The 15,838-nt window shown below is 44.5% G+C and overlaps 1 protein-coding gene across 2 annotated transcripts in view; it reads left to right on the top strand.

The window, feature by feature from the left end:
- The first annotated feature begins 8,459 nt into the window (after positions 1-8,459).
- PCDH11X (protocadherin 11 X-linked) overlaps positions 8,460-15,838 on the top strand; it is a 728,776-nt gene continuing 721,397 nt past the window's right edge. For both annotated transcript variants that reach the window (XM_033137147.1, XM_033137148.1), the window contains exon 1: positions 8,460-8,688. The gene's annotated coding sequence lies outside the window, so the exon portion shown is untranslated. The remainder of the gene's footprint in view (positions 8,689-15,838) is intronic.

Here is a 15,838-nt window from a genome sequence, read left to right as displayed (position 1 = left end):
GTGGCTCTCCAGATGCTGCTGGAATGCAACTTCCAACAGCTATGACCATTGGCCACGCTGGCTTAGGATGATGGGAGCTGGAGTCAAACAACATCTGTAGTCAAACAACATCTGTAGGGTGACACTTTCCCCACTCATGCCCTTTAATAAAAATAATGAATATTTTCAGGTCTGTTTCATCATGCAGGGCTTTTTTTCAGGGGAAACTCACAGGAACTCAGCTCCAGCACCTTTCAGGTGGGAACCATTGCCATTCTAAGTGAACAAGGGAGGTGTTTATGGTGAGTTCTGGCACCCCTTTTCCTACAAAATTAGCACTGGTTTCATGCATCCCTATATCAGTTGTAATTTCATATTGGGCTGGTTCAGATGCAACACTAAACTATGGTTTAGCGTTGCATAAAAAAGCCTTGGGTTCACCTGCTCTCCCCTCCTGTTCTCCCTGTGGCATGGCTGAAAGGAGTGACAGGAAGCATTCCCTTCTGCTTTGAAACTTACCAGCATTTCCCATTAATCTGCTCCACTTCCAGGTGGGGAGGAATTGTGGTCAGACCCACGTGGCCACCCGCTCAGCACAGGGATGGGGCGATGTTCCGTGTCATTGTGGGAGTCCCGGCTGCGTCATGGTCCACAGTCGACCAATCCTGCTGGCCGGGGGGCATGGCCAGGACCTTTTAACCAGCTGCGTGGGCCAGCTGGCTTCCTTCTGGTTTGGTTCTTCGATCTCCCGCCCTCCTAACCTTTTGTCAGGTTTTTGACACTGGCCTTGCTATGGACCATGGTTGGTCACTGTTGCAGGGCTTGGTAGGAATTTTTCCACTTGGCAAATTGGCACTGGCCATTTGGTTTTCGCCTACCTCAATAGCAATTGTCACAACTTTTGTAAGGTTTGTCGGCTAGGCATTGGTTGATCTTATGTTGGGGGAGGGAAGGTGTGGCCATCACCTGCCCCTCCAATATTAAGGGTATTCCGTTAAAGAAATCCGGGTGTGTGGATCTTGTCCAAAGCCCCGGGAGGGCCTAGGACCATGCCACGACCCCATTGGGAACCCTGGGGTGAGCTTGAGTTGATTTGCATCAATGGGGCTCCCCCTATTGGTGGTTGACCTGTACAGGACTCCCTGCATGGCGGGCAGGAGTCAGATATAGTCAGGTCAATTCCAGTGCCTAAGCCAATACCGCTCACATTCTGTAACCAATAAAGTTGTGGTCTAAATTTGCCCAATAACCATTAACCTAATATCTGTGTCCTTGTGTCTTATTCATCAATGAGGGGTGGCCTCGGGGTCTTGGCACGCAATATCTGAACTCAGAGCAACTCTGGCTAGTTTAAACAGTGGTTAGTGAGCAAGTCAGAATCATAAACTATTATTTGCTTTAGCTTGCTGAACTAACCGTATTTCCCTTGAGGGTCAAACTGTATTTTAATTGGACTACATAAGGTAGCTAGGGAGCAGAGCTTTTCTTTCTTTAATTCAGGAATCAGTGGGAAGGATTTGCATCCAAACCTCTGTGATTGGAATTTTAACCCTTCTCTCACCAGACACAATCCTGAGGAAGATTTTTTCCCAGCACCACATTGTCTGCCCAAGTGCCACATTTAACCTTGGGATTGGGTGGGGAAAAAATATTCCATTCACCTCCCCTCTCTGGGCGTTGTAGTCCCAATGTAAATTGAGAACCCAAGCAGCTGTAACTAGAAGTGTCATGTTCCTATCTATGCATTTCACTTAATGTATAGCTTGATTCCAAGCCTGTACACAAAGGGGAATTCTGATGAGTTTAGATGGGGAAGCAATAGGAGAAAGAGGAGGGGTGCAGGTTTGAGGCTTGTTTATGTAACACTAAACCATAGTTTACTGTTACACCGAGAAAAGACCATTGTTTTGCTTTCTTTTATTTAGGCACCTTTGTACTGTGTTTGGTACAGTGGCAGGAAAGCAATTTAGAAATTTTAAAACAAATAAAATTTGGGTCAGGGGTATCACTGTTGATAAACATAACCAACAATTTGGGGCAACAATGCCTGCTGATGTACTGGAGCATAATGCATTTGTTTAAGTGGACAGTGAAGAACAAAAACAAAAAGTGATGTCTTTGACTATTCATTTTCTTAGCTTTTATAGAGCTTCATTACTGTAAAGAAAGTTAAAGGTAATTACATTGTCATCAGCCAGCTAACTCATTTGCTTCATGAAGCAATGTTTACAGTTGTTTGTATGTGTGTTCCTCCCCCCTCCCTTCCCACCAATATAATTAAAATCCAGCTTTTGGTCCTTGTTGAAATTTATTCTCCAAGTTCTTGATTAAAACACAGGTATATTTTTTTAGAGATCTAGGGCTATGACAGAACTCTCCTCACAACTTGCAGAGTGAAACAGAGGCCCCGCCTGCCCTGGGTACAATTTAAAACAGTGCCATAGCACTTGAATCAGCCATGGCTTCCCCGCAAAGAATCATGGGAATTGTAGTTTGTTAAGAATGCAGCTGCAAAAGGATGGAGTGTGCTTAGGACTGCAGCTACAAAAGCTGAGACTGCGGACCATCTTTGCTGTGAGTCCTGGAAGACCTGCTCTCTGCCTTGCAGACCTTTTCCACCTGGCCTAGGAAAGTGGGGCCCTTGCTGACTCCAGCTACAAAAGCTGAGGTGGCTGAACACTCTTGGGGTGGAATATTTCTTAGTGTTTTTTTGTTGCTGCTATTATTGTCCTGTTTTGAACATTTTAAATCGTTTTAACTGCTTTTTAACACAGTCGTTTTGAGAATAGAATCACTTGCATCCACCAGGATCTTGACTCCGATGTATCTCAAGGGGTGTCCAGAGCACTGTCTAGTCCTTTTGTGTTGGATGAGTTTCAGTTGGTAAGGCTCGAGGATGTGGACAAGGTGCTTGAATCGGCCAGGGTGACCACTTGCACTCTAGACCAGTGTTTCCCAACCTTGGGTCTCCAGCTGTTGTTGGACTACAATTCCCACCATCCCTGACCATTGGTCTTGCTAGCAAGGGATGATGGGAGTTGTAGTCCAAAAACAGCTAGAGACCCAAGGTTGGGAAACACTGCTCTAGGCCCTTGTCCATCTTGGCTGATAAAAACCAGCAGGAAGGGGGACAGCTGGCTCACCGGGGCTTTCTTATTAGTAAATTAATTAATTATTAATTATTATTAGTTGTATTTATTTATTGAATTTCTGTCCCAACTTTACTCCCAAAGGAGCCCAGTGTGGTAAACAACAATGAGAAAACAATCAAAATGAATAAAAGCATATTTCAAATAAACAAAACATGAAGAACATCTGAAAACATACCATCATAGTTAATTGTTTGAAGGTGGCTACAAGCAGTATATGTCAGCAGCCATCATATGCCTAGGTGAACAGCAATGTTCAATCTAAATGTTAATAATGGGAGAGACAGAGACGCCTCATCTCCACATATCGGGAACCACCATTGAAAAGGCCCTGCCATAGGTGATTGCCAACTGAGAAACATTCAGGGGCAGCAGCAGCACCAACAGGCCCTAAATGCGCTTAGGATTGCTGTTTTCATTTTCCTAACAAAAAGGCAAGGGGGGGGGGTTCAGTTCAGAAATACCCTGCGAAATCCAAGTACAGTAACGTGACTGATGCAAATTGATTACAAGTGTACCCTAAATAAAATATTAGTAAGCGGGAAGTAGGCATGCAGCCCTGAGTGATTTGGTGTCTGAACCAGCTGCCTCAGAATGCTTTTCAGTCTTCCTGTCTCACTCTGTAAGCACAAACTGGAAGGCAACAATGATATTTTGCTGGTATTTTGCAGCACAGACACTATAATCCACCTCCACTACATGATGAACGAGTGGGGGGTTTATCTTCCAATCCTAAAAGGAAAACTACTATAAGCGGGCTTTCTCTGCCTTCCAAGACCTGAATATATTTCATTCCCTGGTTATGATTTGTATCCTTTTCTTTTCTTTTTTTTAAAATCTCCTCCAGGTAGCAAAGTTCAGGAAAAGTGATTGCTAAAGCATGTATTAATTATTTTGTTAAGCAAGCTTCATACACTCCAGGCAGATCACAAATCTCAACAAACAACCCAGATTTTTAAAATGAAAGTGGCAGATCCTTTCTTTCTTTTCTTTTCTTTTTAAAATGAAATTAAATCCATAGGATTCTCTGGGGAGGGGGAGGTATTGATTTTGTTTGTTAGTATAGTATTTTTGTGTTGTTTTTATATTGTAAACCGCCCTGTGATCTTTGGATGAGGGGCGGTATAGAAATTTAATAAATAATAATAATTAATAGGGTTTGTTTATTGTTCTTGGAGGGCATTAGGCATATGACACTTCATGGAGAAGGAACTGTCCTCTGATATTGCAGAGAACGTGGTCAGGTAAAAAATAATACTGTAGAGGGTTGCAAGGACAGGTTTAAAAGTGACATAAAAATTTCAGCATGTGTTGCTTGCTATGGAAGTTCCATCAGCTGAAATTCCTTTTTCTACACAAATATTAAAAGGTGAAAGAAGTATGTCCTCTTTTGCACCTGGCCGCCAAATTAGGCTTTAAAAAACCAGCATGTATTATATACAGTGGTTTCACAAAATATTCTGCCAACAAGTCACCACCTAAAGTCCATATTTTGCAGAAGGGAATCAAATGCCTATACAAAATGCAGTGTTGTGCAATTAAAGTGGATTAAAGTGTATACAAATGAGAACAAATATTCAGTGAAGACTGGGCATAGTTAAACCAACATATAAGCTTTGTGCAAGCAAATCAGAATGAATATTCAATAAACAAGCCGTCTGGAAGGGGCCTGAATAGATCCTCTCCTCTTAGTCATAGATCCTTCTTTTCAATTCATTCCCTTCCATCTGCTCACCTGCCCACCCGCCATGCTCATGAGAATAGCATAAATCTGGAGTCTTCTTTTTGAGAGTTTCAAAAATGCACGGCAGGCTTCAGTGAGTAGAAGGCCTCTTGTTTCACACTAGTGGTGGCTGATGAACATTTGCTTATTAAATTTGTATAGTGCCCTTCCCCCATAGATCCCAGGGTGGCTCACAACATAAAAATACAATTAAAAAAAAACACACAAAATACATACTAAATGTAAGAACAACCCCCCTCCCTAATTTCCATCTTCCCCATACCTCCCACAAACACATTTAAAATGGGTACAATATGTTAATCAGCCAAAGGAACTTTTTTTTTTTTGCCTAGTGCCTAAATATAATGGAGGCGCCAGACAAGCCTCCCTTGGGGAGACCATTCCACAGATGGGGAGCCAATGCAGAAAATATCTCTTGTGGGGGATGCTCACTAGCAGGACAGAAAGCAAGAAGACCAACAGAAGGTGGAGCCAGAGCCAATGGCAGGCAAATTTTAAATGGTTGCAAATAAGGATGCAGAGCAGGTTGGGATTGGCTAAGATGCCCTATTTTCCTTAAAGGGTTGGCCCCTCTACGTCATGCAGTTGCCAAACCCCCACTTGATGTGCAGTAACTCTGCCAGTTTCATAGCACTTGAGGAGCTCTTGAGTGAGGTGGATTTCCTCTCCAGGGTTTTGGTTGCAGAGTTTAGAAAAGCCCTGCACAATCTGTTGTCCTACAGATGTTTTCGACTGTGATTCCCATAAGCCCCAATCAGCATGGCCAGTGATTAGGAATGGAGTTGCAGTCTGAAACATCTGGAGGAAAGAGTTTAGGGAAGGCTTGGTTAGGTTGTCATCAGGGCTGGCCCAAGACAATTTGCTGCATTAGGTGGAGAACAAATGGTGCTCTTCCCTGGCAAGTCAAGAGTCTGGGTCAGAAAATGCCACAAAGTCCTCTCCCCCTCCCTGGCACTAGAAAGACAATTACCATCACTCACCTAACTTAACAGTTTGCTGCCTTTGCATCAATCAGTAGCTTGAGGCAAACCTGTCACTCTGCCTAACGGCTGGGCTAGCCTCCACCGGGAAGACTAGGAATATCACTGAGTCATTAAACTCACTGGGTGACTGTAGGTCAGCCTCTAATGCCCCTCCCCTTCTCTTTCCATTGGTATCTCACAAAGATGTTGTGCAGAGGAAGCTGACTTATACTGAGTCAGACCACTGGTCCAGCTGGCTCAGTACTGCCCACACTGACTGGCAGCAGCTTTTCAGGGATTCAGGCAGGAGACAATTCCCAGCTCCACCTGCCTATGGGCCTGGAAACTTCTGCATGCAAAGACAATATTCCACCAACCAAGCTAAAATTTGGGCAGGGCTGCCCCAATGCATTTTGGCAGTGGTGGAGTGTTCCTTGCTGGTGTCTGGGGTGGGTGGGCACCAGGGAGTGCACAGCACACTGTGGTGACAGGGCATGCTGCTGGAGCAACCCCTGCCCACTGGAGCTGTGAGGCCATGCTGCACTGCCTGCCTAGTCATGCAGTGGGGAGCCCAGCTAGTCAACATGCCCTGCTTTGAGTGGCACACTCACAGTGCCCTGTGAGTCCAGTGCTGCTTGGCGAGACTCGCAAGTGTGGTGCAGGGCTGGGAAGGTGCATGCCTGTTGCCTTCTTCTCATAGTGCATTGCATGCTGGGAGGTTGTCATGAGGAATGCGACCCCCCCCCCCCCAAAAAAAATAACTGTGCCCAGGGTTAACGCCCCCCAGCTCCACCCACGCTTCACCTCTGCATTGTGGCATCTGAGGCAAACAAAAAAATGACACCTCCCCACTAGGGGAGAATAGGTGAGCGAAGATTTACATCAGGAACAAGGGGGGGGGGGGTGAGATCTACATTGGGAACAAGGGTGGGAGGAAACTAGCAGTGCCTCCTATTTGCCAAGAGGCAGCATGGGGAGTGCTTCCAAGGATGTGGCTGATTCAGCCTCCAAGGAGCACACTGCAGCCTTTGCTACCGCTGCAGCAGCTGTAGCAGCAGACAATGCATTCCTTGGAGGCTGGATCTGCTGCCCCTGTGGATCCTGCCACCAGAGGCGATTGCGTCACCTTGCCTCATGGATGGGTGGTGGAGAGAATGAGCTGCCCTTCCTTGAGGTCCCTGGAGAAATATTGGAATCAAACAGAATTCAAATAAACATAGCAGGTGGTACCCAGTGATAGTCAGGCCCTCAGAGTTTTCTGAGGGTGGACCATTTGTGAGAAGCAGAGCACCTGCTATGACAGCAGCCTAGGAGCCACCACCACCATGCCCCATTCATGCTGAATAGGGAAGCCTTGTAGCTTAGTGGCAGAGCCATCTCCCTTGCGCCTGGAAACTCCTGGGTTCAGTCCTCAGCAGGTCTCCAGGTAGGATTGGGGCTGCTGAATACTGAGCTAGAAGGACCAGTCTCAGCTCCCTATATTCAGAGCAGAATCGCTTACTTCCATTTACTTAAATGGGACTACACTGAATAAGTTGGGTATCACCCAAGGGGGAAGGAAAAAGATCAAAGGGAATGAATTTTTAGATTAATCATCTGTTACTTCTCTAAGACGAAAGCCCAAGAACGGTCCTAGCTCGGTCAGATCCTCGAGTTATTAGCCTCCCGCTTTCTTTTATTTATTAAAGGTGACTTATTATTTTTGGGAGAAAAGAGCGTCTTTCTGCCTTGCTTTGGATGCCTTCGCCTGCTTTTTCCATGAGCTGAAAGCAGCAGCTTACAGAACCCTTTAAGACCACGGGAGGAGAGCGGTGGGGGGGGGAATCTTTTTTTAAACCCCCCCTCCTTCTCTTTCCCCGCCTCCCTCATTTGCATTTCCCCTTCCATTCCCCGCCTCCTTTGCAGTGATGTCAGCCCCGGCGAGGACTTGCTGGCAGTGGTTGGGAAAGCGGAGTTCAGACGGCAGCAGCCGGAGCGCGGAGCGGATGCGGCCAGTGCGTGGAGCAGCAGCAGCAGCAGTAGCAGCAGCAACACGAATCGCGAGCCCCCGGGCGGAAGCGCGCCCGGAGTCTCCGGCTCGCCTTCGGGGGGAGTCCTGCTTAGACCGAGACAGCTCTTGGGGCAGACTGGCCACCTGAGCCCCGGGGAAGGGACTTCCCCTCTCCTGGGAGGGGAGGACGGGATACCGTCTCGCTCTTAGCCGCCTCCTGTTCCGACCCCCTACATCACCAGCACCGCCGCCCCCCGCCGACCTCTCAGAGGGGCTCGGCACTCGAAAAGAAGGACGTTGTAAATCATCCCGGTGATTGCATAAAGCTGGAGGATTTCTTCCTTCCAAGTTGCAACGAATCTCTTCGTGCAAGTTCTTTTTTTCAGAAAAAAAGAAACCCAAACCAAGCCAGCCAGCAGCTTGCCAGACTTGGCCCCATCCTCTTCCTCCAGCGTTCCTTTGGGTAGTTGAGAAGCCGGTGGGTACGCGGACTTCACTTGCCTTCCCCGGTCTCTCACTTGCCCTACAGCAGCAAGCGTGTTTGAATAACTCTCAAGTTAGGATCTCTTCGTTTTGCCTCTGTCTCCCCTCACGCTGTGGAAGAAGGGCACCTACCTCCCACCTTCCCACCCACCAGTCTCACTACTTCGTTTTTGATCTCACTGTTTTTCGTCCTAGACGATCTCTTCCGTACCCGTACCAATGTAATAATTCTTTGCAAGATTCTGAGCAGAACAAGGATTTTCCTTTTCTTTACCCACCTCATGGTGCGCTTTGGGTCTGACTTGAAGGCAACGGAAAGGAACGGCATGGCTGAGGAGCAGCTTTAGACGGAGATTCTCTTGCTCACACAAGGAATTCAAGGTAAGGCAGAGAAAGTGGGTGGTGCGTCTCGAGGACAGCTGGGGAGAGACTTCGTCTGGGGAGAGCGCTGGCGGTCTACAAGCGAGCGCCTTCTCTCTATCTAGATTCTCCTGTCGCTTCCTTATCCTTCCACACGCTGTAGATCTTTGCAATCTAGGTATGCAGCGCTGGTACACCCGTGGCTTAGATTTTGCAGGGGGGTGGGTGGTGGTGGAAGAGAGAGAAGACAAACTGTGTAGCTTCTGGGAGGACGGGAACCCCTCTTCCGCAAACTGGTATGTGATGTGATCTCTCCCGATCGCTGAAGATCGCACACGGTCTTTCTTCTCCCTTTTGCAATGCAAAGCCCATCGCGAGCAGTTCAGCTTTTGAGTGTCAGGGTGCAGAGTACTCAGTGAAGGGGGGGAGGGTCAGAGATGTGAATGGGGGAGGAAAAACATATGGAGTTTTTTATTGATGCAGTTTTAATCCTGTAATGGAGACTGCATTAGACTGGGGATTGCATTTTTTTTTAAACTGCTCTGTGTGACACACACACACACACACACACATACAGAGAGAGACACAGAGAGAGTCAGACAGACAGACAGAGAGTAAGGGAAAGTAAAAAAACAAAACACCAACACTCCACCGACCAGCGATGTGCTGTCTTGTAAATGAAGTTCCCTGATTGAAGGATTTCCTTGAACTCTGGTGATGAGTTTAAAGTTACTGTGCATTTGGCACGTTAGAATAAGGTGTAACACAGATCAGTGTTTGGGTGGGTTGGCAAATATACTGCTGATTTCCTTGATCCCTTGAATGAGCGGGAGAAGAAATTTAACACTTCACATCTCTAATAGCTATTTCCAGCTCTGCATGGACCTGGAAAGGAAAGACTTAGGGAGCACTAAGCTAAGCACGGCTTTCTCTTTCCTTAGCAGTATTGGGAGAAAGTGAGTAAGACAGGAATCAGATTATGGCTCCCTCCCCCTTCCTAGGTAGAAATTGGTCACAGTGTGGATCTTTAAAACCTGCTGGCTGCAGATGGAAATGTTGCAGCTTGGCTGCAGAACGGAGGGTCTCTCTCTTTTCCTGCATGCAAGCTTAGCATAGTAATAACTTGTAAGAAGTAGCTCTGAGGTCTGAGATGAGGAGCCGGGGAGGAGGCATTAGCTTCTGTATGATCATGGGGGGGGGGGAGGGGGCGTGGACCATGCGAATACAGCATTGCCTTAAAATAGCTTGAGTGCAAGCATTTTGTTAAGAAGGCAAAAAATAAAGAGCCTGTTGCCTTAGGCAAAGCCTGTGACTTCCATCCTGATAGGATGTTTTTTTTAAATAAAATAAATAGCAGAGAATATTGATAATGCAGGAGTGTTGGCCCATCAAAAATGGAAGGTGCCCTCGAAGCATCTCATAGGGTCTCTGAGCATGATGCGATGGTGAAGGCAATAAAATATTTGAACTTCCCACTGCTGTAAATATGAAAATGCAGAAGATCCAAGCAGAACCCTTGCTGCAGATGAGCCAAGGTTATAAACGAATGAAAGGTGCAAGTAAATATTGGGCTGAAATAAGAGCAATGAATTGTTTAAAGTGGGGCTGGGAGAAGTATTGAGGCAAGAAGTTACTTCCTCTGCCCAGTGAACTCTTACAAAAGGACTGATTTCCTCCATAAGTAACACCATAGATTTAAAAATCCAATTAGAACCTCATGGAGTTTTTTTTTTTTTTAATCTGACAATGTTTCCCAGATTGGTAATGGGAAATGACAGATGAGTGACTTCTTCTGTCAATGGAATTGGTGTGCAAGCTTGCAAGTTAAACAGAGTTCTTTATTGTGCAGAAAGCGTCCAGCAGAAACCTCTCCTGTAACATTGCCAACAGCTCTAGAATGGGGCTAAGTTTTTTCTCTCTCTCTCTCTCTCTCTCTCTCACTCACACTCACATACATAGAGAGAGACTGACTTCAGTAAATATATTCAAATAAAGCTTTATTGGCTTGTCAGAAATGGTTTGTTTTCACATCTGAAATGTGAAAGGGAACTCGGGGTATGCCTTCATACTTGAATGCTTCCAAAACTGTAAATTTTGCATAAGATAAAGGTGAAAGCGAGAGAGGGAGACATGAGTTTACATTATGCAGTACAGTACAGCACAGAAAAACCCCGCTAAGCAAAAACTAAAAACAACCCCCCATGTTTTTTTTATCTATATATTGTGTGTGTGTGTGTGTGTGTGTGGAAAAATTGGCATGTGGGTGTCAATTGCAAAGACGGGATCAGAATATCAATGACTTAAACCCTGGAGACGCAAGGGGTTAGCTTGATAAGCAAAAGGCAAGCTCTTTTGAAGAGTGAGCTGGCAGAGAGAGGTCTTTAAATTTCCAGGCATGTTCTACTTCAGCTGTGTCTGTAGCTAAATCTGAAAATAAAGCTGAACATTACTTAAGTCAATGTTTCTTGGGATATATATATATATATATATATATATATGGATGGTATGGCAGAATCAACTCTCTCTCATGGGTAGCAAGTAACAAGATGCTGCTGTTATTGCAAGATGTGTGAACGTTTTCTATTTAAATCCTCCTTCTGTCAAATTAAACAGTTAAGGTGCATATCTGTTGCTTTATTTCTTCCCCTCAAGGTGGTTACCCATACAGATAACTGTTTGCATTTTAATTCCCCCACCCCATAAAGAAGTATTATTGCTTCATGGCTGTATAGCTCTTCCTTCTTTTCTTTTAAACATGACCATAGTTGCAGGATAATTTATATTCAGCATAGGACTGTCTGCTTGGTACAATTGGTTTTATACATCACAGCCTCTGCAAAAAGGAAGATCAAAGATTTGGACCTGTAACACATTTGTATTCTACATGGGCCTAGGCAACATTCTGTCAGTCTCTCATATAGTTAAGATTGTGTCCATCTCCTTCCGTTCCTTTTAGCACTCATTTGCTTAGTGGTTTATTATTTACTCATCCAAATTGTGCTTTGAGCTGTAACCAGAGCCTACTGATGCAGTCTGCATTATTTGTACACGTTGCAGGCTGTTAAAGTCTGTTTCTGATGGTGATCATCAGAAAGTGCTGAGGATCTATGGGCTGGAAGAACCTGTCCTTTTGAAAAAAAAAGCTTCTGGTTTCTTTGTGTTCTAGATGACTACTGCTTGATTCATGTTATGGGCTTGATGAAGCTTTTCCTGGGACAGATGAGCATCACTGTTGGAAGGAAGGAATGTGTTGGGTTGGTTTTGGTTCACTCTGGGAACTGTAGGTGGTTTAACTTCTGATAGTGCACTTCAGGCTAAGTTATGGTTGATATCCAAAAAGAATGAAGGTACGTTGTAGTATAAGGTAACGGAGTTTTAGGAACTGGAAGCAGCAAAATATAAACCTGCATACTGGTAGTTCAGTACTGGCATATAATGCATGAATCTTGATTTGGAGTGCTTATAGAATGTGTTTCACCATTCAATTCCTTTGTTCACAAAGATATACTTAAGGAAGCACATAAAATTAGTGAGGCTACCTAAATGGTGTGTTGGCTTTATGCAGAACGTTGTTTTCTCCAGTGAATTCAAAGGGTAGAGAATGTACTATGAGGACGTAGGCAAGCTTTTCTCTCTTCTGGTCTTGCATTCACTTTGTTTTTGTAGCCTCAGACTGGTTGACCTCATATGTCTATGATTTGGTTCTAGGCATAATTACTCTCAACTTAAGTCAACCTCATTGTATTTTGTGGGGGTTACTCCACAGTGAGTGCAATCTGAGAGCACTGCCTTGATGCGCTAAGAATGATAGCGAGTGATTTGCTCTGCAAGGTTATTGGGAAGAAGGAACACTTATGCATTCTACAAGTCCTAGCGAAATGATGAGCAACAGGAAAACAATGCATTTCCCATTTCATATGTTTGTCTTTCTGCCCATAATGCCATTCCATGGCACTGTTGGAGCTCTGTACACATAGTGTACATGGAATGTTCATGTGAAATGTTCTGTGGGAATTTTGCACATGACTCGAATTTTGAGCCATTGGGCTGCTTGCTGTTTGCCCTTGCCTTAAGCTTGATGGGGTCAGCACATCCCTTGGTAGATGCTTGTCTGCTTCTAAGTAGTTCAGAGGCGGTGGTGTGTGAGCTACCTAGAAACAGGGTCGTACAAGTCATAAGAGTCAGTTCTGTTATCTGTGTCCAAAATCTGGCACTATGTTCCTCTGAGCATAATACTACTGAGTCTACAGAAGATAAGAGGATGACGAAATCCCTGGTTTTACAATTCTGAAAACACTTGCCCTTGATAGGACACATGTCCTTGAGAAGAAGGTGGTTGTCTGTGTTTAATGTTGACCTTCTCTCTCAGAACTCCAGCATCCTTTAGCTCATTTGAAAGTCTCATTGATGTTGAGTTAGCAGGGTCAGGATTCTAGCCCTGGAGGTTCTTCCTACCGTGAAGCAAATGTGGTGCAGAAGCACCATGCTGTCTGCAGCCTCATCTTGCTTGGGAGCAAGTCCTGGTGATGTCACTGGTCTATATCCCTCAGCAATTGTGTAGAGTGCAGCGCTGCAGCCATTTTGTTGCCTACAGTGGCCAAGTGTGTGAAACTGAACTTTAACACAGGCTTATCCTGAAGGCTGATGCTCTTGGCAGAAATAAGTGCTTAGACATAGGAAAGAAGGGATGAAATAAGGAACCGGGGGGGGGGGAGTAAATTGGAAGGGTGCATTCCATTATCCTACGGGGTTTGCAAAGGGACTTTCTGCGTCTCATTATTCCAAATACTTTGAAAGTCAATCTCTTTCAATTATTGTCTGAGTTTAGTAGAGTGACTTGACAGAAATTGTATAATGTGCTATTATTTCTGCTTGCAAAATCCCTGTTTGCAGATTTTAAACTTCACTTCTAACTCTTCCTTTTGTGTTGTGGATGGAATAAAAGTGCCCTCTGTAGACTATCAATTTATCACCCGCAGCAGATATGTTACTTATTTAGAACCTTATTGCCCTCATTTGGTGTTTTTTTTTTTAACCAACACTTTATAGCATTGATTTCCACACACACCCCTTGCTCTTTGCAAGTGCAGATAAAGAAAAGGCGTACCAGATATATTTATGTTTCAGTGGGTGAATGGCATTTGGGAAGCACATAACTAGGTATTTCAATAGAACCAGATCCTTTAAAAAAAAAAGCTGTTTGGGGTCTTATTTCAAGGTCTCCTGCCAAGTCATCCCAAATCACCCTATATTATATAAACCTTTCAAAATCTTCTGAATTGCATTACTAGGGAATGGGTTGTGGCTTGCTGATGGAGCCCGTGATTTGTATGCAGAAGAACTGAGAGTCATACCCAGAATCTTCAGGTAGGACTAGGAAAGACTCTTTTGAAGCACTGGACAGCCATTTCCAGTCAGTGTAGACAGTTCTGGGCTAGATGGATCAACGTGCTGACCCAACATAAGACAGTTTCCTACGTCCCTGAATGCACGATCCCAAACTCAGTGAACTGCCTCAGACATCCTTTTGATTGTTCATTCATGATTTGTGCTTGTGATGGTACAGCATTGTGGTGGTTATATGCAATCTCACTTTCAACACTGTTTGCAGCGCCGAAGATTTGGGGTGGACATAGTGATTTGTTTCCACTCAGTGCATATCCTATAACTTGCCACCGTAATCCTGCAACTTTTTATTTCACAAATGTTCTGGTTTATTTGTGTGTTTTGTGTGGGTTGTTTTCCTTTTTTGTTTCCCCCCCTGTTGTGACACCGCAGTGCAAGAGTGATGTGAGGGAAGCATCACAGAACAACAAATGATGTGTGCATGGTCCGGTATAATCTACCACTAATGCACTACTTTTGCACCAATTACATGTTGGAGAAGGCACCCCCCAAACCCATCAGACTGAAGGGGGCCTTTGGGGCAATTTCAAAGGCCCTGCTGGGCATTCTGGATAAGTTTTTGAATATATCATAGAACTTGAACAAGGCATAATATAAGTTGCCTTATAACTGTATTTGGTTGAGTTTCCTTAAATGTCTGGCCTGAAGAAAATCTTGGTTTTGCTTCAGGTAAAATTTTTGTGACAGCTACATAACTGTGGTTTTGCTTTATAAGTATTGCAAGCTTCAGCTCACGTTTATTCTGAGACGGTATGCTCTAGTTAGTGCTGGAAGCTGGACTCGAGTGAGCAAAGGCTGCACAATTTAGCTCTCCTTACAGCAAGCCAAATGGAGCCTTTTGCTAAAGAGGGATGTGTGTGTGTGTGACTTTTTAATTAAGGCCTAGCTTCCACACCACTCATTTACTTATAAATCTTTTTTAATGCAATGTGCAGTTATCTCTGTGGAATTTAATTTCAATTGAAGGTGTCACAGAAGGAGGAACAGGAAGCCAGAGCAGAATTTTACTCTATCGTTGATAAGATAGGCAGTGAGCAAAATGGAGGTTTAAGATATGGAAAGCAGGAACCTGACTTAGCCTGGTTGAGTTGGCAGAAGGTGGTCTGTAGGTGCCTGCAGTTCACAATCTCTTTCCATATAACCTCCTTCTTCTTTATCCTACTTCCATCCTTGACTGGTCCACTACACCAGCAGTAATGGCAAGGCCGGAAGAGAACGAGTGTGGTGTACTAGGAAAGCAAATATCTGAGTAACAAGTGTGGGTCTGTTTACTTTCATGTATGTGACAAAATGTATACTGTTTAATAAATATACTTATTACACAACTGTTCTCTCTCTCTCTCTCTCTCTCTCTCTCTGTATGTTTTTTTTTTAAAAAAACTTTTGCTTTGTTCAGTTTTCATGTGCATCCTAATCAGCTTCTGATAGTTTTGAACAAATATTGCTAATGCAGGGCATGAAGTGGTATAATTCTGTTTCAGAATTTCAGATTGCTATGCTGAAATGCACACTGCAGTTTGTCCTCTACCCTCAGTGGTTCTGAGTTCCTTTGGACTGATGCAGTGGGGATTTTTTTTTTCTGCTACTAGCAGCATCTCTCAAAATCAGGCAGTACTTCTCTAAGCAAATGATGGCTTTATTTTATTTATTGAAATAAGTTCAAGGGAAAAGTTTGAGGTGCTGTTATAGAGCCATATGCAGCTTGGAACCAAGATACCTGAAAGACCGCCCCTTATATACCCGGTCAATCCTGCAGGTGAGGGTT

This window comes from Lacerta agilis, chromosome Z, assembly GCF_009819535.1.
Source record: "Lacerta agilis isolate rLacAgi1 chromosome Z, rLacAgi1.pri, whole genome shotgun sequence".
NCBI classification, from domain to species: Eukaryota; Metazoa; Chordata; class Lepidosauria; order Squamata; family Lacertidae; genus Lacerta; species Lacerta agilis.
Note: the sequence above shows the minus strand (reverse complement) of the source record. Positions and strands in the feature narration are given on the sequence as shown.